The following is a 22,299-nucleotide window of genomic DNA, read 5'->3' on the forward strand; positions in this document are numbered from 1 at the left end:
CCTGTTTGGGAGGAGATAGGGGATGGACTCCATTAATACAGCAAATATGTGTATTAAATTGAAGTGTTGATATAGCAAATATGTGTATCATTTGAAGTATGGAAGTGTTTGAATATGAGTTGTAAATCTCATGTGAAATTGTGAAATATGGAAACGTGTAATTATGAGCCATAGTCTTATTGAATTGGTAGGCCAGGTTCTGAGCCTTGTTTAGGTATCAGGTTTGTATAAGTAAAGAAAATTGAAATGAAACATGGACATGATTGTCATGGAACTGGATTGTGATATAAAATGGTTTATAAGTGTTAACCTTCTATCAAATGTTATTGTTTTAGTCATTGTTTATATTTGGTTTAGTATATCTCTACTGGGCTGTGGCTCACCCTATATGGGACATCATTTTCAGGTTCAGGTGATATGCCGTCTCCAAGGATGTAGCTTGGGAGGTTGTGGAGACTGAAGGCTTCTTTTTGAGATTATTTTTGTGTATTACATGTAAATCAAGCCGAGGGCTTATTTTGTGTTTTGAGTTAGTACTCTCCTTCTTGTAACCAAGTGTTGGCTTGGAAAGTTAAGCCCATAGGGCATTTACTTTTGATGTCAACATGTAATACTTTTGTAATGAACACTCTGATAAATAGAATTATGCTTTATTCTCTTAAGCTTATGGATATCTTGAATGTATGATTATGGGTTATATTTTGAGGGCGTCACAGTTATACCTCTTGAAAAGAGAGGTAAGTTCTTAGTTAACAAACTTGATTCCAAATAATCTCAAGTATCTGAAATAAGGTTTCAAACTTCAGCAAAAAGTTTTAAGTTTGAGCTTTAATGGTGTATCTATTGTGTATCTATATTCAAGAGGGTAGAAAGGTGCTTTAGATTGCCTTTTAAACTCTTGGAAAATTTTGTTCAACCTCTAAAACTTGAGGGGAGGGGCTGTATTTATAGATTTTTGAAACGTTTTGGTCGTAAATATCTTCGAAAAGGAAAGGTGGCCGAAATCTCATGCATGGGAGGAGCCTGCTGTAGCAGAAATATCTGTTGCGTTGAACATGGCCGGCCACCCAAGAGGATGTACGGTCGGCCCAAAAAATGTGGCATGCCGACCATTTTTTGGTCTTCCTGCCTTTTGAGTGGTCAGGCTAGAAAAACAAGTTTTGGTCCAAATGGGTTACAAGGTTTGGGTTTGAAGCTCAAAACTGAATTCCTTTACTGAAGATTCGAAAGATTACATAGTATAACATGTTATCATCAGGTGTTCAGAATGAAGTGCCCAAGTCTCACTACAACAATCTGCACCTTTGGCGGCCACTTTTGGCTACTAAAACATTTTTAGTCACCAAAAGTTGGACCTTTACCGACAAATTTTCCTATTAGTCGGCAATGATTTAACTTTTAGTTACTAAAGTTTTCTAGTAGCCATATGTTAATTATTGGCAACTAAAAAAATATTTAGTCGCTAAACATATGTCAATAGGCGACTAAAAAAGTTTTAGTCAGCATTTGTTTACATTTTAGGCTACTAATTATGGTTTTAGTCGGCGTACATAGCCTTTTGCCGACCAAAATTTTTGTTAGTCGCCAAAAATAGGCTTATTTATTACAACCATCAGTGACCAAAAAAATGTAGTCGTAGGTGGGTAGTTATTACCGACGAAAACATTTTTAGTAGCCAATATTAAACAAATAGCTACAAACTTTTAGTAGCTATTGATTACATTTGTCAACAAAAATTTATTTAGTCGCTAAAGGCCCCAAAATTTTTTTAGAGGGAAATATTGGCGCCTTTCCCTCTTATTTCTTTCACACAGATCTTTTCTCTGTTCTATCTCACAAACACACACAGACTAGTACACCAAACCAGATGCATGCTCACTGACGGTCACCACCTCACCGTCGCGGGCCACCGTCGCAAATCACCACCTCCACTGCCGCAAATCACAGGTTCTTGTCCCTCTCTCTTTGTTGCTCTTGGTCCTCTCCCTCTCTGTCGATCTGGGTCTCTCTCTCTCGCCATCTCTCTGTTTCTCTCTCTCTATCTCTCTCTCTCTCTCACTGCCTTCCCCTATTTCCTCATCTCTCACACTTCATCTAAGGTTTATATGATTTTTTTTTTTTTTGTTTAATTTTGTGTTGATTTCCTAAATGGGTTTGGTTGAATTATTTGATTTCTATGAAATTATGTTATTCTTGATGTCCAAAATTGGTTTGATTTTTGTTTGATTTCTATGAAATTAGTTTTATGGATTTTAGTTTTATTGGTTTGAATTGTTTTATGGGTTATTCGTGATGTCCAATCGTTGGGGTACCCAAATGGTTGGACCAGTTGACCGATGCTAAGTTTATAGACGAGATATGAGAGGTTGGTGTGAGAGCTAAGGAGGATGAGAAAGGGGTTGTGAGGAGAGAATAGCGCATGTCTTGTTTGATGCAAGTCATTGATAAATTTGTGGAGCGATTGAAGTCTAGTAGTAATAAGAAAGGATTGGTCAAAGATGTCACCAATGGCCATTACTGTTTGGGTTTGGTCTAGAAAAAACCACAAGAAAAATCTATGTAAAAAGCCTAGTTTTCTGGCTTGCTGACAAAGTGTTTGATTTTTGTTTTGTTTGAGATTTAACAAGCTTTTAAGAAATGGGTTGTTGGTTATTTGGAATTTAGTATCTGAGTTGCATGTGTTTGGTGATCAAAATGATTATTTACATGGTATTTGCTTAATTACTTCTATCAGGTTGGAGGAGATAGTGTCTGAATTCCATTATCAAGTTCTTAGGATTATCATTCATAGTGTTAGAAATGGGAAAGCACTTATGGAGTGAATCCGAAGACAAGCTAGTTGAGGTTAATTGTCCAAGCTACAAGTGGGGAATAATTCATGCCCTTGATTGGCATAACAGCGATAAGAAGATGCTACCCCACAAAAAGCATAATGGACCAAAACATACAAAAGGCAATCAGTATATATTTCCATAGTGTGTCTCTTTCTTTCTTCTTCATTTCTAGCAGAAACTTTGGCATTTCTGTTTACTGTGGAATTTGCATATGCAATTTACTTTTGCAACCATTCATCAAGAAATGTTCACAATCCAGTGAGCATACAACAAACAGATTTACTAATCTCTCTTTTAATGAAATTAACTATAATTCGTAACCTTTGGCTGATGGCTTGGTTGTTTCTTCTACTTACAATGGTTGTGTTTGGTGAATTTTCTCATTCTTTTTTACCTCTCCTTTGTTTTCTGTAGATAAATGTTAAAAGAATTTTCATGTCCACTTCAGTTTTCTTCTGATGCTAAGTCATTGATACGTTAGATCCTTGATCCCAACCCTGAAATTGTGAGTACGAAGATCCCATCTATTCTATTGCAGGAACCATAAATTTGGAGTCCTTGATGAGTGCATCCAAGTATGCAACTAAATCTCTCATTATTTTGTTCTTAGAAAAAAAAATCTTACCCATAATTTCAGCATATCGTACTAATTTTGAAATAAGTTTTTTTTTTAAGCTTGCAAATGACTTGGGCATTACATTTGTTTCCTCTTCTCAGGTAATTTGTTGTCCATAATTTCACTGTGTTGAATATGTAGGGCATGTATATATATGTGTGTGCATTTCATAGCTATGTCACCGGAAACATCCCAGGTACCTACGTCATCCCACCAGAAATCTTTTCTAAATTTGGTAATATCTAGAGAGAGGAAAGAAACCTACTTCAGTTCTCTACTGTTGCATTTTTTTAATTATCTTTTGGTGTGTCTATATTTTTATGGATTCATTCTTGAAATACCAGAAAACAAATCCATATTTTTGGAACACTTGCAGTAAAAAAGATTTGATGTACAAAAAAATAAATAATAAACTATTAATATAAATAATAAAAAACACAAAAAAAAATTAAGATTGTTATGTAGTCTAAACAATTGCACTCACAAATTATGTAGTCTAATAATATAATTTTTTCTTTTTATTTTTTAATGAAGAAAATAAAAAGTGTAACCAAAACACAAACCCATATTCTTGGAACACTTGCTGTAAAAAAGATTTGATGTACAAAAAATAAATAATAATCTATTAATATAAGTAATAAAAAACCCAAAAAATTAAGAATATTATTTTTTCAAATAAAACAAATTTTATGAACATTGAATTGTTTTTAAGAAAAACACAGACGCAAAATTAAGCAATCAAACATACTAGTTTTTTGAAAACATAAATTGTAAACACACAAACACAAATGTTGATAACACAATGAAATTTTTTTAAACCTGATAACACGATGAAACATTTCATTTTCTATAAAAAAAATTATAGAAAGTATAATTAACAGTATTACACAAAAAAAATAAAAAATAAATAAAATCCAATACACTCATTTTATATGATTTTTGTTAAGAGCACTAAATTTTATTTTGAATAACATACACACAAAATTAAAGTAAACAAATAAATCAAATTTTTAAATACTAAATTTATAAACAAAAAAACAACAAAAGATTAAAAAAGTGAAATGGGAAAAAACCCCAAAGTGTTTAAATCTAAGTAAGTCTAAAAAATTGTGGACAGTTATGATAGTGCAAACTGTTCAAAGAAGCCTGCACAAATATGAAAATAAAACATTTTTTGCTTCGAATTTTTTTTTTAACAAAAAGAAAAGATAACATGAAATTAAGCAAACAAACAAACCAATTTTATACAAAACATTATTTTTTTTAACACACACAAAAATTAATCAACCAAACCAACCACTTTTTAAAAAGAATAAATTATAAACACATAAACACAAAAATAAGAACACTGATTTTAAGAATAAAAAAAAAAACACGCGCACACACAAATTAAGTAAGCAAACAAACCAAAATTTTAAAAACTGAATTTATATAAATAAAAAAAACAAAAGTTTAAAAGGGAAAAATCCCAAATTTTTTAATTCTAAGTCTAAGCCTAAAAAAGTACACACATTTTCTAGTTCGCAATTTAAAATAAAAAAAAAATCAATATAAAAATACAAAAAGACACAATAAAAAAAAAGTACAAATCTAAAACACAAAAAACACTGAACTTGAAGCGTGCACACACTGAAATAAGCAAAACCAATTTTTTTTTAAAAAACAAACAAAAGTTTTAAAAGGTGAAGCAGAGAACACATAGAGATAAAGAGCTTTGTTATACACTTACAGTTTAAAAAAAAAAATTATGGACACTAATTATTTTTTCTGCTATGTTCCCCCCCCCTCCCCCAAATGAACCTGAACACTATTAAGAGAACAAATATATAAATCAAAACAAATTTTACGAATACTAATTATTTTTTATAATGTGTTTTTTCCCCAAAAAGATTTGATTATATAATTGAACTTTGTAATGAAGAAAATAAAAATTATAATTATACTTACATTGTAAGATGAGTAGTGCATTTATACTTTGGACAATCACTCTACCAACTTGCAATAGAATCACATGATTGCAATGTGCTTGATTAGTGTTTCTCCTCAAATAAAAAAAGAAAAAAGTTCTTTGAATAAGTTCCAAATGAAAATGAAAAAGTTTCAAAAAGAAAACGGAAAATTTTTTAGCAAAAATTAAAACTGAGTTGTAGAAAAAAGTCTATGATGGTGAAATCTTTGTGAAAGGTGGGAAGTTATTCAACATGGGTAGTTATGCAGGTCTTATATTTTTAGGACTGCAAAATGCAAAATGTAGTGATGTTGTAATTGCTTTAGGACTGCACAACAATAAGGAGACGTGAACAGTGGGAAGTGGGAAATGGAATTGGTTGTTTTAATTTATCATTTTACCCCTAATTAAAACGGATGTAAGTGTAAGAAGTTAAGGTCATTTTAGAAAAAATTGGGAAAAGTTTTTGAAGAGTGGCTTCATGACACCAAAATTGTTGTTCCCTTTTAATAATAGAATAGATGAACAGGGGCAAAATAGTAATTTTGTGTCAGGGGGCAAATGGGGCTGGGATCGGGGCCGAGGTCAGGGCGGGTCTGGGGCTGAAACATGTATTCCCGTCCCCGGCCCGAATATCATCGGGGATTCAATTTTTAATATCATCCCTAGCCCGTTGGGGGCATTTTTCGAGGAATAACCACTCAATTCGAGGGCGGGGGATCAAGTAACCGTCTGGTCGGGTTCCGATTGCCATCTCTACAAATGAAGTGACAGATTTGATGTTTTTTTCTTCTTTTGTGTTTTCACAATTCAAGATCTGTGCAGTGAGCGTGAATCTAACATCATAATTGACCCAGAAATTGTACCGCCTCCGTCGTTAGGAAAAGTAGATCTCATAACTCATCTCTCCTGATATATAAAGCACAAATGTAAATCCTTGGTCCCTTATGAAATTACCATTTTGCCCTTTATTTGGGCTTTCAACCTCATTTGCTTGAAAGGGTTTAACCATTCGTTTGGCATTGACATAGTCAATTTTTTTGTATTGAACTTTTTTAATCTGACTTTTTTAGTCTGGTTTGGTTTGAATTTTTTGACTTTTTTTATTTTTGTAAGAGAGAAAATGTAATGATTATGATTTGGATGTGACATTTTATTTTATTGACTAATGTAGCCTATTTTGAACTTTTATGCTTTTTTAGCCCAAAATGAAAACTAAACGAGGGCTAAGAGCATCCCGATCTCTCCCCCTAAACCCATCCCTTACCCATTTTAAGGGGTTAAAATCTCTTTCTACACCTCTATCAGCACCCCTAAACAATTCCCGAAATTAACTTTTGCTATAGTGGCTCCCTATTTGTAGGGAGTCACTCCCTTATATATATATATATATATTGTTTTTGTTTTTTTACTTTGCTTTGTTTACGGATTGCAGTACACATTTATGATTTTTATTTTTTTTAAATTTATAATTAAAAATTATATTTTAATAAAATAAAGAAAAAAATAGGGAGTTTATTAATAGAATATGAAAAGAATAGGGAGTCTGTTAAGGGAAGTAAATGAAAAAGTAATTTTTAAAATAAGGAATGAATTTTTTAATAATATTTTAAGGTAAAATTAGATAATTTGATAAGGATGCTCTAAGTCGAATTTTGCTTTGTGGAGAAGGCCATATGCTTTCACTTGTCTTCTCTTCGGTAGAGAGACCACCTCCCTTATTTCTGTCACTTCCCTTTCTCTCTTCATCTGCTCTCTCTCTTTGATCACCATTGAAGTTTAAGCTTTGAGCTTCAACAGAGTTACATCAGTGGGTTTTGGGCGTTATCCGAGACAGAGCAGTTGATTCTTCAAACTAGGTCTATTTATATAAACCTTTACAAATTAGTGATAAACTTTACAAATTTTACTAATTGAAATGACTTTTCCATGAGTTAGTAATTTCTTTTAGGGAAGAACACTAATTTATAAATTCACCTGATTTTTATTTTTTTTTTATTGTTATCTCTCAACTCCTCTTTCTAATACTTATCAAGGTGTCTTCAATCATGGAGATAGAGTGTGTGTTGCAGTTTCCACAATACCATGTGGATCGTTGCCCCTTAAAGAACCTGCGTTTGGAAGGGGATGTATCACTTCAGATCTCTAAGATATCAGATACATTTTTTAAATTCAAATGTTTCCAGTGTTTTTAGAATTCTATGCTTGTGTTGTTTGATCGGCAGGTAGAACCTATAAAAATAAAAGTAAAAATAAAAAAGAGAGAATTTTTCTATAAATCTTAGTTCTAGACGAATTTTAAACATAATTTGGTCTATATTGTATCTCTAGAGGAAATTTTACAACTTTTAAAAATCTGGGCATAATTTCTTCTCTCATGATATCATTCTTTTTTTCTTTTTCTTTTTTTAATCTTAATTTTGGATATTTAGAATATAGCTTAGTTGCATCAAGCCTTTTCTCTTTGTCAAACTTTAAAAAAAAATATAAAATAAAAAAAACTTTTTAGATTTTTAATATAATTTGATCCACATAATCTGATTTGCTTTTGGAATTGAATCAACTGCGTTATTGATAACCACTGGAAATAAGAACCTCAAAATGAGATATTGAATTAACTCACAATTAAACATGGTCACAATTGCCGTAATAGTTTTAGTAGAGACTTTGGGCAAATTATAACCTCTTTTCTTGTATACTCTTTTGTTATGAACCTACTTAAAGTTCAAATTCTTGGTAACCGGAGAATTATGTGTTTGAATAAATTGGTACTGTTCTTCAAATGTTCTTAGGGTCTTTCGATTTCTTTGTTTTCAAAGGATCTTTGTTATGATTCACATTTGTCTCTGATTTTCCCGACATTGAAGAAACTCTAATGCCTGTTTTGATATTTTAACATTATTGCAGCCTCTGGATTGTTTAATTGGATTTAGCAATGAAAGATGACATTATTTCTTCCAAGAGCTCTTGTTCCAAATACTTGAGCTTGCCACCATTCACATCAGTAGGTAAGCTTCTTTCTTAATTTTATGATAATATAATTTTGGAGAAGTGGTAATAGAGAAGTTATGCCTTACATTTAGAAATCTCTGAGTATTTACGAATAATTTGGAAATGGTTTAATATATTAATAAAATAATTTTTATTTTATCTTTGCCTCTTCCTTTTTTTTTTTTTTCTTCTCTTTAGGCTGTATGACTTAATTTTTTAATGGATTGTTCTGAAATTTTTTTCTTTATGCTTCAATGGACACTAAATGTATATTTGTTCCAACTTTGATTTGTTAATCATAAGTGTATTTTAAGTTCATCTAAAATAGCTTTGTTAGAATAGTTGTTGCTACATGTATTTGATTGACTTTTTTCTCACCTTTTGCCATTGGCAGCTATTACTCTCCCACCATCCCCAGCCTACGACCATGCCTTCCTCATCCTTCTAGCTAATGCTAGCCTTAACCCCGCTAATTCGCACCCTCCTTGGCCCCCTTCAACCCCCCACAGCCTCAGCCCCAACACCAGCACTTTCACCACTGCCATTCCTAACCCTCACCCAATCCCTGTTTCGGGGGGCAACCCACAAAGAAACCTCTTTGGGCCTCCAAGAAAAGGCTAAACATAGGGCCCCAAAAATGTTTATAGAGGGAATTCTATTTACACCCAAAAAATATTTAAGTGAGCCCAATTTTTTAATACACCCTATTAAATTGTTTAGGGTTACAATTTAATTTCAATACACCTTTTTTTTTTCTCCCCAAATTACCCTTTTGAAGTACACCCAAATAAAATAAATTAAAATTTTCAAATTAGTTTTGAATAACTTTTCTTTTGAGCTTAGGATTAGTGACTTGTTTTGTTATTAATCTAATACACATTATTTTTTCCAGATAACCAACGTAATGGATATTAGCTGAAATCAGTCAAAATTAAAGTTTGATTTTGATATATATATACACGGATATATATACATATAAGTTCATTATATTTAACCTAGTTTGCATAATAATACACCAAAAGATTGAGATTTTACATTAATGGCGTGATTGGACTGTTAATCCACATGATTAGAACAAACAAAATTCATGATTTAGTAAAATAAGAAACAAAAACACAAATTTAGGGTTGATGTATATAGGTCGAAATAAGTGAAATTTTGAAGCTTGAGTTTGATAAATGAAGACCATGTATATATACTAAGATATACATATATATATATATAATCAAATGTTCATTGAAAATGTTCATTGAAAGCTGCAGGTTTTTTAAGTGCAACTAATAATATAATAAAAAATAATGATGTTGATAATAATGGTGTGTTTTGGTGGAGTGGATTGAAATTTTGGAGTGAAAAAGAAGAATAAAAGAAAATAATTGAAACTTGGAGAAGAAGATGAAGAGATTTGAATAAGAAGAGATATAATTGATTAAGGTATACCATGAGAAAAAATAATATTTTATTTTAATATTTAATTTGTATTGTCTTTATTAGTAAATTCATATTAGGTATAATAGAAATTAAAAATTAAAAATTTAAATTGGGCTTACTGAGATAATTTAACGTGTCACGGCCTTGGTTGTTTCCAAACTATCCGTACGGCACTTAGACAATCTCAAGCCTCACTTGATGATGCTAAATTAGCCTAACTCACAAACTTGCAAGATGACAAGTAGGAAGACAAAGAAAGTTTGAGAGAATGTCTTGTATTCAATTTGAGAAAGCTTTACAACTTTTGGATTATAGCGATCCCGGTTGTCCCTTTACTGTTCTGTTGTATTCCGGACTCGGTTCCGTGAAGTTGGTAGTTGTATCTATCTTATTGTCATCCTTAAATTCCGTTTGTTTGAGTTATAGGATGTGTTGGGCTTGTTTCGAACAGGTGGGTTGAACCTTGGTCTGAAATCTTGTTGCCGGGTTTTTGGTCGTTCCGCTCGAGCGGTTCTTGTTGCGCTCGAGCGGATATTGCACACTCCCAGTTTTTCATGTCCCTGCAAAACTTCTGCAAGTGTGATTTTTACGCTCGAACGGGTTTCTTTACGCTCGAGCGGTGGCGCTCGAGCGGGTACTTTGGCGCTCGAGCGAGTAGTACATTTGGGTGTAAGTTCTGGGAGGGGGAAATCTACGCTCGAGCGGACTGGTTTTCGCGCTCGAGCGGATTTACTTTATTCTTGTGTCTTGGCGCTCGAGCGGGCCATTTTGCGCTCGAGCGTACCTAGTTTTTGTTCTTGACGCTCGAGCGTTGTGTTTTCCGCTCGAGCGGGAATGTCGTATATCAGTTGGCTGTGGGGCAATTTTAAATCACTTTTTCTCATTCTTTCTCTCTCTTACTTTTCTGAAAAAGCCATTTGAGAGCTCCTCTCTCTAAAACCTCAACTTCTCTCTAAGTATTGATCTAGCTAGGGTGTTTTCCTCACCTTTGGCCTTTACAAAAGAGTTGTTAATCGTCGAGGGCTATCTTTTGATCCGAGAAACTCGTGGTTTGGAGCAAGTTCGTTTTCACCATCTTCTTCGTTGGGTGTCATCTTTTAAGGTAGGGGTTCCTACTCACTCTTATGGTCTTTGACCTAGATTTTCAGTTGTTTTGATAGAGTGTTGAACTTGGGAAATTTTGGGACTTACGGTTTCAAAATGTGTAAAAGGGTTTTGTGATTTTGGGCTCATGATAGGTATTTTGGGTTTCAAAATAATGATGTTGGTGTTGGTTATGGGTATATAGGCCCTTGGGTCAATATTGGGAAATGGGGTAGAAAACCCTAATTTGTTGTATAAATTAATTGGCATAATTAATTTGGGAAAATTGTAAACTTATGGAATTGAGTTGGAAATAATGAAATCGGTTCATTATGCGGTTGAATAGTGGGGTTAGATTTATTAATCGCTCACTTTTGAAAACATCGATATTTTATCTGTTGGAGCTTTTATTATCTGTTTAGAAATAATTGCTTGGGCTACCGGTGGAGGGTAGTTTTGATTGTTGTAGACAATGCATGATGATTAGGCAAACTAAAACTAATCAATTGGATATGTCATAGAGTATGACGGTTGATAGAATACATTAACGTTATGTATTGATTGATTGCGTATATGACCTTTGTGTATATATGTTGTGTGTGTGGGAGGAGATAGGGGATATACTCCACGGTTTAGGGGAAGATAGGGGATGGACCTCTAAACCGGATGTTGTTTGGGAGGAGATAGGGGATGGACTCCACTGATACAGCTCATATGCTTGTCAGATAATGTGTGGATATAGCTCATATGCTTATCTTTGGAAGTATTAATACAGCTCATATGCTTATCTTTGGAAGTGTTGATATAGCTAATATGCATATCTGTTGAAATGTGGATATAGCTTGTATGCTTATCTATTGAGATGTTGATACAACTAATATGTTTATCTATTGAAAAATGAAAAGTGTTCGATATGAGTCATCGTCTCATATAAGTGGTTGGCCAGGTTCTGAGCCATTGATGTAAATTGTGAAATTGATAAGAAATGGAAACTGAAATGAAACATGAACATAGTGGTCATGAAATGGAAATGGATTATGAATTGGTTTATGAAAGTTGAACATTTTTCAATTGCTATTGTCTTAGTCATTGCTCATACTGTGTTTAGCATATCTCTACTGGGCGTTGGCTCACCCTTTATGGGACATTATTTTCAGGTACAGGTAGTATGCCACCCCCAAGGACATAGCTTGGATGATGATGAGAGTTGAAGACTCTTTCTTTTGTTTATTTTGGTGTATTACATGTAAATTCAAGCCAATGGCTTAATATGTATTGAGTTAGTACTCTTCTTTTTGTAACCAAGTGTTAACTTGGAAAGCTGTAAGCCCATAGGGCACTTGCTTTTGTTGTTAACATGTAATACAGTTGTAAGAATTACTCTGAGGAATAGAAATGGTTGAATTCTTTTGTATCAATGCATGTCTAAAATGTTGATTCAAATGTTATTTCATTTGAGGGCGTTACATGGATGGTTTGGAGCAAATGAGCTCCTCCCCTATTTATAGGCTCCTTAGGAGCATTCTAGAACTCTCAAGAAAATGTCAGGTAGAAGCTTTCCATGGAAGCCTTCTTTACAAGCTACAAAAATGTTCTAAAATGCCTTCTAGAAATATCTATACAAATATCTAATTATATGTCCCTAGGTCCTTCTAGAATTCTCCATAGTCTTGACATGTGCTAAAGTTTGCTAGGGAGTTCTAGATTCTTTCATTAGCCTTTCTTTTTTGCATGGTCCCTCTGTATATTTTTTAGAATTCTGTAGGGATGTGACATTTCTCCCCCACCTATGCTAGCGATGTCCTTGTCGCATCCTCCTCGCGAAACTTTTGTATTTGCTCCTTGAACTGCCACCAAGCATCAGCTAACTCCTAACTAGCCTCGCTTTAAAGTAGTCCCTTCCATTTTACTAGGTACTCAGTGCAAGGAGGTACTTCAGGTCTTCTAATGACTCGGTCAACCATTATGTATTTAGCTTCTTTGTCGTATGAGGCTATGACCGTTGTTGGTGCCCTAGATGACTCTCCACGACTTGGATCTTCCTTGTCAGCATGATGGAGGGGGGGGAAACAGAGATTTAGCGCTAAGCCCTAGAGCAAAGAAAGCCACACACAACACCCGAAGATTAATTGAAGTCTAACATTATTGATCTTCTTTCAACTTTCATTTATCACAAATAGTGAAGGTATTTTCTTTCCCTCTCTATTTTATTTATTTATTAATTTTATGGAACTATTCATCTAATTTTTTGAAATTAATAGAGAACTATAATCATATTTCTGAACATTTTATATACTTTTAATATTTTCTTATTACTTGTTTCATATCATATTTGTTATATAAAATATGTTTCAAGTTTTTGCTTAATGAAATATTTGTTTGATGATGATTATAATTTTTTTTTTTTTACTATTATGATTACCCGATTTTTATTTATTTATTTTATGTTTATGGATTATTGAATTTGTTATGATTGAGGATCAAGTTAACTGTTATCATTATGATGACGATGATGTTAGTAATTTTTGATAAATTATATCAAACAGGCCAATCAGAATTCTTAGAAAGTAAATTATTGTAAACTTTGTTATAGATTTAAGCAAAATTTATTAGACTTTTTGTGAGTATCATTTTTTAAAAAAATATGTATGAAAGGTCCTATATTTATCGTTCGATTTGGGTCTCGAAAAACTCAGAGTCGGCATTGCCCTCACCCAATCCCCTGGTTGAGATTTAATTAATCCAAAACCATGTTGTTTTGGGATGAAATTAAAAATAAAAAATAAAATCTTAAGCCCTAGCTCCTAGTTTCCTACTTCTCTTATTCTTCTGTGAGCAACACAACACCCCCAACGAACTAGCGACACCTCTAAGGACAAAAGGTGCACACATGCCAAAAATGCACTCTTCCCCTGGGCAGAGGCAAGAAAGGCTTTTTCCTTCGAACCCAAAAACTTGGATGAAAATAAGATCCCCAAATTTTCTTACTTCTTTATACTATTAGATAATAAAATAAGATCCAACATAATATTGAGATCCAATTTGAAGGACTTAAAACAAAAATCCTGGTTGGGCCAAATTTAAAATAATAAATTATATATGAATGTTGTTGGAAGAAGGATATACCAGATAAATTAGAGTATACAAGCTTAATTAGTAATTTTACAACAAAAAATAAGAGAACAGTGATATTTAATTCAACTTTTATTTGGTATTTTAGCTTTACACTTTTTATTATTGTAAATTGGAATTTGCTAATCCATAATGCAACATGACCAAAATCTTGTCCTTTTGAATTCTTATAATGATTTCCTCCTCATCTAGGAATGGTGTGCAAGTAAACTTTTGTGTATACTAGCTTCTCTTTTTTTTTTTTTGCTATTTCCATATTCCTCAAACTTCCTTTTTAAAGGATAAATATGTAAAAGGATGCCTAGGACTCTATAAAAGTCAAGGCTGACCTTAGGCATATTGTTGCTGAAGTGAACCAGATCATTGTACAGAGTTAGACCACCTTGGCACAGCACCATGATTCAGTGAAACAGATCATTGCACAAACAGAGTTAGATCACTATTTGTTATATCATAGTGTTAGTATACAGAATTTTAATCTTTGCTGCTTCAAAGATGGTTATAGTTAGTGAACATTTTTTATTATTATTATTATTATTTAAGTCAATGTTTATATTATTAATTTGGCCCCTCTAATTAAGAAATCCTACCTCCGCCCCTATCATGATTAAATCATTGCATACAGTCACAACTGTAACGCCCTCAAAATAATAACAATAAACCCATCAAATAAGACATTTGTTGATATGTATAAGTTCCACATTCTTCCATTTATCAGAATTCCATTACATAAGTATTACATGTTAACAACAAAAGCAAAATGCCCTACGGGCTTACAGCTTTCCAAGTTAACACTTGGTTACAACAAAAGAGTATTAACTCATACACGTTAAGCCCTTGGCTTGAATTTACATGTAATACATCAAAAAGTAAAACAACACAGGTATGTCCGCCTCTAGCCTCCCAAGCTATGTCCTTGGAGGTGGCATGCTACCTGTACCTGAAAATGATATTCCCATATAGGGTGAGCCACAGCCCAGTAGAAATATACTAAACCAACCATGAACAATGACTAAAAGATTAGCAATTGATAGATGGCCAACACTGATACATTCACATAAATCACATATTTATGTCATACGACTTATGAGTCCAAGTTACTTTTCATTTTCCCTTTTTCAACAGATAAGCATGTTAGCTCTATCATCATTTCAACAGATATGTATAAAAACAATATCCCATATTCACAGATATGCATATAAGCTATATCCACATTCTCAACAGATATGTATAACAACAATATCCCACGTTCACAGATAAGCATATAAGCTGTATCCACACTTCACAAAGATAAGCATATAAGCTCTATCTTCACTTCTCTAGACAAGCATATGAGCTGTATCTACGGAGTTCATCCCCTATCTTCTCCCAACACTATCCGGTTTAGAGGTACATCCCCCATCTTCCCCTAAACCGCGGAGTACATCCCCCATCTCTTCCTCTACACATAACGTATACAAACACATTGGTTCTATATACAATCACTCAATACATACAGTTAATGTATTCTATCAACCGTCAAAATCCATGACTCATTCCATTGATTAGTTTCCATTTGCCTAATCATCATGCATTGTCTACAACAATCACGACTATCCTCCACCGATAGCCCAAAGCAGTTATTTCTAAACAGAAAATAAATACACAAATGGATATTCAATCAACATTTCATTCCGGTGAGTGACAATTAATTCAACTACACCCTTTACCCCTTTACATTCCCAATCTCAACAATCTCATTTCATTTCCTCAGTTCTCACAATTAATTATCCCAATTAATCAAACAATGTAATTAGGTTATTTCCATAATTAACATTTCAACCCTTAGGTCCCATTTTCATCAATGATTCAACAATTATTCCATTTCTCCATGCCAAACATGCATCTAGGTTTATTATGAATAAAACCCCCAACATTTGTAAAATTACACAAAAGCCCCCGAACTTTCACAAAATTACCAAACCAACCCCAACATCTCAAAATACTAAAATTTAAAGACAAAATCCATAGAGAGGAGTAGGATATCCCTACCTCAAAGTTTGAGCCAAAAAGGAGATGAAGACTCGTAGATCAACGTGTTCCAAATCCAAACTTTTTCAGATTAAATCAAAGCTCTCAACGCCTTCTATCTTTTTAACAAAGGCCCTAGGCTAGATTCACACTCTAGGGAGATCAATTCTTAGAGAGAATGTAAGTTTAGAGAGAGAGAGTCTCGGATCTAGGGTTTGATCAAAAAAGAAAGTGAAAAAGTGATGTTCAAAAACGCTACTGTCCGCTGATATAAAACACTCTCGCTCGAGCGAAGCCTTTGTCGCTCGAGCGACCAGACACAGAAAACTCTCGCTCGAGCCAAGAAGCTCTCGCTCGAGCCAAAAAACTCAAAAGTGCGCTCGAGCAAAAGAATGTTCGCTCGAGCCAACAACTCAAACCCTCAGGTCTGCAACCAGGACGCTCGAGCGACAGACCTCTCGCTCGAGCGAAGAACAAACCAGACCGCTCGAGCCAAGAACAACTCGCTCGAGCCAAGAAATGCAACTCTCAGGTCCAGAACCAGACGCAATCGCTCGCTCGAGCGAAGCCACTCTGGCTCGACCCACCAGGCACAAACTCAACTCTCGCTAGAGCGACCAACGCCTCGCTCGAGCGAAGGTCCAAAAATCTGGGCAGCAACACTAGGCTCCCAAACACAACCAACCTGTAACAAACCTGCCCAACACATCCTATAACTCAAATATGAAGTAAAGAGGATGCAAACAAGATAATAAACAACTACCAACATCCACGGACACATGTCCGGATCACTGTTCAACAAGGGTAAACCCGGGATCGCTATAACAACACTCCACGATATCGCACGCCATTCCTAGCATCTGCGACAACGAAGCGAACCAAATCATCATCTATCACCATCATCAATCACCATCCCTTGAGCCCACCACCACCCCCTCCATTGTTATCTTTCTATCGTTAATCTCTCTTCAATTTCAGTAGCACCACCATAGTTGTAAGTCACCCCTACAAGTCCTAGCTAGTCCACTCACCTCTTCAATTTTATTATTTCAACTCTTTTTTCCCTCTTTTGTTATGCTTTGATCAAACCTACTGATAATTCATTAGCATTCTTTTGCACCATGGATAGGAGTTGGATGCAACTTCATAATAGAAAGTCACCTCAATACATTGATGGGTTGAGGGAATTTATCATGTTTGCTCGTGATCATATGAAACCAGAGGCAGATAAGATTTGGTGTCTATATTATAGATGCAACAACCATATTCAAAAGACCATAGAAGAAGTTGAAATTCATTTGTATGCATATGGGGTGGTCACAAGTTACACTAGGTGGATGTATCATGAGGAAGGCTTTGAGTTGACTGACAATGATGACTCACAAAATGAAAATGACGAATATCTCAACGATGTGACAGAGAAGTCAAATAGCCCCAATATTGAGGTGTGAGAAGTTGTTCATGACATACGAAGTGGAACAACCACATTTGGTTATGTGAGAGAAACATCTAATAGTCGTAATCCTGACTTACCTAGTAGTTGCGGTGGAGAAACAAATAAATTTGCAAGATTAATGAGAGATGCAGAGCAAGATTTGTATCCGGATTACCAACGATTTTCCAAGCTATCATTCATGATTAAGTTGCTACATCTAAAGATATTTAATAGATGGAGCAACAAATCACTCACGATGTTAGGCGCTTGCCATTGGTGAAACACTTTCATGCTCTTACAATGAGGCTAAACAAATAATTAAAGATTCGGGCCTCGACTATCAAAAAATATATGTATGCAAGAACGATTGCGTACTTTTTTAGGAGTATGAAATGAAGACGAGTGTCCTACTTGCAAAGTGCCAAGATACAAAGTTCATAAAGGTAAAGGCAAAAAGATCCCTCTCAAGGTTTTGCAATACTTTCTTTTAAAACCAAGGCTACAAAGGCTATTCATATCAAGGAAGACAACTACTGATATGAAGTGGCACAAGGATAAACATGTAGAGACGAAAAATGTATCGCGTCATTCGGCGAACTCTGAAGCATGGAAATATTTTGACAAAAAGCATGAGTCATTTGCCAAAGATCCTTGTAATGTTAGGCTCGAACTAGCTAGTAACGGTTTTAACCTGTTTGGAAACATGAGTAACTCATATAGCATATGGCCAGTTTTTCTTGTCCCATACAATTTACCACCATGGAAATGTATGAAGGATCCATTTTTTGTAGGGCTCCCGGATTTGACATTGATGTGCTTTTGCAGCCATTGATAGATGAGTTAAAGGAGTTATGGAAGGTAGGGGTAGAGACATACGATGCATCAAATAGCTAGAATTTTCAATTGAGTGCCGCATTATTATGGACCATCAATGATTTCCCTATGTATGGTAACCTATCCGATTGGAGCACCAAAGGGAAATTGGCTTGTCCTTCACGTTAAACACAGTGGTTTAAATATGAAGTGCTCCAATTCTTTGCAAAAACACGATGGTTTTAATTCTATTTTGTGCATTTGATCTAAAATCTCTTTGGCTTGTGGATTCTCTCTTCTTGATTTTGATTCTTTAACTCTTTTCTTTTCTTTTCTTTTCTTTTCTTTTTCTATTTGATGATATAACCCTTTTTGCTCTCTATTTTTTTTTTTTTTTTCACTAACATTTTCATTTAAATTAAAACTTTTAAGAGGTAAATTGCTTGGTATAAACCATGGTTTAGCTCTGTATGCATTATAAAGTAATACAAATTCTCAGAAGAATCAAAGTTTTAGATTCGATATACGACGAATAAGTATGTCTTCATTCATTTCCATCCAATCAAAAAAGATTTTTTTGACTTGGAGTTGAGTGTATCTCAAATATTTTTTTTTTAAAAATTAAATTGTCAGTGTTTGTTATCCTTGGCATAAGGATAGCTACATTCTGTAATCTTCCTTGCACTTTTACATTTCCTTGGACTTGTGAAGGGATATCAGTATATAGTGTTCTGCTTTTCGATATGCCACCATTTTTTTCTTCCAATAGTTGTTGCAGATTGTTGATTCAATCATATCTCATGGCAGTTTCTTAACTAATTGCTTTATAGAGCAGTTGTTGGGATCCATTGCCGGATAAACTCCAATGTGCACTTAAAGGTCTGCTCATGATTCATAGATGACTATATTCTTGACTTCATAATTGCAGAATTACATAAACAATTTACACTAACAGATTTTATGTAGAATATAGAAACTTTCTCATTACATCTTATGAAATGGATTTAATTTCTTTATTTCAGTGCAAATATCATTTCATCGTTTAAATATGGTTATTATTTTCTTCGTTGTACGATCAATATTTCATTATGTTCTCTAAAATGAGTTGGAACATGATGATGATGCAGGACACGGTAATGCTTGGTGCAGACAACTATGAAACCAATGCTGAAATTGCAGCAAGGTTAGCTGAGGGAAGAGTTCCGATTGGAATAGAAGAAAATACAACAATCAAGTATAGACTAACTTAGACTTTTCCACTTCCATTATTTTCCTGGAAAATCATTTTCTACAACTTTTCCGGTCTCTGATGGCCATCTGTATGTTCTTATGCAGAGACTGCATCATTGACAAGAATGCTAGAATTGGGAAGAATGTTGTTATTGCAAACTCAGAGGTATGTTTCTTCAAATAATTTGTTGTGGGAGATATAGAAAAGACCAATGATTTCAGGATAAAAATGGTGGTTAAAGACATTGGAACTTTTCCTTTGGTTGTCAAGAAAATGGAGGAGAAGAAAAGAAAATTTCAGGATTTCAAACACCCAGTAAAACTAATTTTTTGTTTTTATATGAATTATCAGGGCATATAAAAGGATGATAGATCCTCAGAAGGGTTTTATAACCGTAGGCTGATAGATCCTCAGAAGGGTTTTATAACCGTTCGGGTATTACCATCATATTGAAACTCAACAATCAAAGACGGAGTTACGATATGATGAGCATCACCATCATTTTCTTTTTCTTTGTTTTTTGGTTTTTTGATTTTGGCTCCATTAGAGTGGGAAGTGAGGATATCGTGAGATACTGATACGTGCATTGTATCTGACGATGGAAGCAAAGGTTGTAAAGAACTTGATACAATCAAATATACTAATATGCATATATCCCTTCTTGTTCTGTATTAATGCAAATTATCATTTTATACCCACATGACAAATATAAAGGGAGATTTTGAACATCCTTCAAAAATAATGTTGTTCGGAAAAATTTAAGATACACTTTTTGAAGAATAATTTTCATAATACCCTGCCAAACACATCTTTAGCACCATTTTTCGTTTTCTTCATGTTTCAATTATATTAAAATTAAATTAAATTTCAAAAAATGAAACTATATTTCTTCTTACCACAGGAGAACTGGAGAGGAATTGAGATAACTAAAACCTAAGGGGAAAAAGAAGTAGACAGAAAGGCAGAGATGAAGCAGAGGAGAGAAGCATGGTTGTTGAACTCTTAGGATTCATGATTCGATATGAGTTTCAATCAAAATGATTCAATTCATGCCGCTAAATCTTAATTTAATTTCTATTCACTATAATTTCAATTATATTTGCATAATACATGAAATGACATTATGGTTTTATATGTATATACATATATACTGTAACGCCCTCAAAATAAACCCATAATAATCATAACATTAACATGCATTTATAAAAGAAAACGAATCATTTGAGTTATTCATCAGAGTATTCTTATTGAAAGACATCACATGTAACATCCTGCAACATCAAAATAAATGCCCTAAGGGCTTACATCTTTCCAAGCTAACACTTGGACACAAAAAGGATGAGTACTAACTCATTTACAAGTTAAGCCCTAGGCTTGAATGTTTACATGAAATCTCAAAAATAACAAAATAAAACATATAACTAAAGACAAGTCTTCAAAATCCCAAACATCAAATCCTTCCAGGCTAAGTCCGTGGAGGTAGCTTATCACCTGAACCTGAAAATGATGTTCCCATAAAGGGTGAGCCACAGCCCAGTAGAAAAAATACTAAACCAAATATAAGCATTGAATAAAGCTATAGCATTCAATAGATGGTTAACCAAGATAATCAATTTTATCATTAAACAGTCTCATGACACTAATGTCTAAGACACATTTCACTTTCCATTATTATCAACATGGCTCAGAACCTGGCCAAACTTACAACAGTGAATTATATATCATATTCACATTTCTTCCAATATCAACAAAACAAATGAGACTCATGCTCATATCAAAACACTTCATACTTCCCATTTGATACACATTTTAGTGCTGTATCAATAATCATGTAAAAACACTTCAATTTAATAAGCACACATAAAAATGGTGCTAATGGAGTCCATCCCCTATCTCCTCCCAAACAAAATCCGGTTTAGAGGTCCATCCCCTATCTTCCCCACAACCGTGGAGTATATCCCCTATCTCCTCCCAAACAAAACAATATATATGCAAATGCAATGCTCAATCAATACACGTATTTTCTGTATTAATGCAATAGCCAAAATTAATGACTTAACCAATGTGATTAGTTTCAGTTATTCCTAATCCACATGCAATGTCTACAACAAACACGACTATCCTCCACCGATAGCCCAAAACAGTTATTTCTAGACTGGAAATAAATATATCAACAATTCAATAGGCGAGTGATTTTAATTATCCAACTACACCATTTAATCAATGAATTCCTCAATTTCATGCATTTAACCAATTTTCCCAATTTCCTTAAATTAATTATACAAATTAATTTATTAATACAACTAGGGTTTTTCCCAAAATTACCAAAGTACTCCCAACATATCAAAATGCCAAAACTTAGGACAAAACTTATAGGATGGAGTAGGAAATCCCTACCTTGAAGCGAAGAACTCGAATAGAGAAGATGACGAAAACCAAAGTGCTCCAAACCCAAGATTGTTCAGATTAAACGGAAGCCCTCGACCCACTCTATCTTTTTAACAAAGGGTTTAGGGTAGAAATACACTCTAAGTAGATCAAACCTAAGAGAGAAGGTGTGTAGGGAGAGGGAGAAGACGGTTCTAGGGTTTTAAAATCAAAAAGGAGATGAAAAATGATCCTGAAAGTCGGATCTCGGATTTTTATACCAGTCGCCCCGCTCGAGCGTGGAAACCCCCGCTCGAGCGCCACTCACAGACTCCCGCTCGAGCGGCCAAACTCCCGCTCGAGCGGCGAATGCACTCTCCCAGAAGTTTTTGCAGACAGGTCCCCGCT

At 34.2% G+C, this 22,299-nt stretch overlaps 1 long non-coding RNA gene across 1 annotated transcript; it reads left to right on the forward strand.

Moving 5' to 3' along the window:
• The first annotated feature begins 1,810 nt into the window (after positions 1–1,810).
• LOC145790616 (uncharacterized) lies at positions 1,811–20,323 on the forward strand. Its single transcript, XR_014329477.1, has 7 exons — positions 1,811–1,947; positions 3,249–3,646; positions 8,306–8,406; positions 19,072–19,172; positions 19,421–19,527; positions 19,629–19,689; positions 19,876–20,323. It is a non-coding gene; the product is annotated as an uncharacterized LOC145790616 (long non-coding RNA).
• The last annotated feature ends 1,976 nt before the right edge of the window (positions 20,324–22,299 follow it).

This window comes from Camellia sinensis, chromosome 5 (assembly GCF_055761805.1).
Source record: "Camellia sinensis isolate YWXY chromosome 5, ASM5576180v1, whole genome shotgun sequence".
Classification (NCBI taxonomy): Eukaryota; Viridiplantae; Streptophyta; class Magnoliopsida; order Ericales; family Theaceae; genus Camellia; species Camellia sinensis.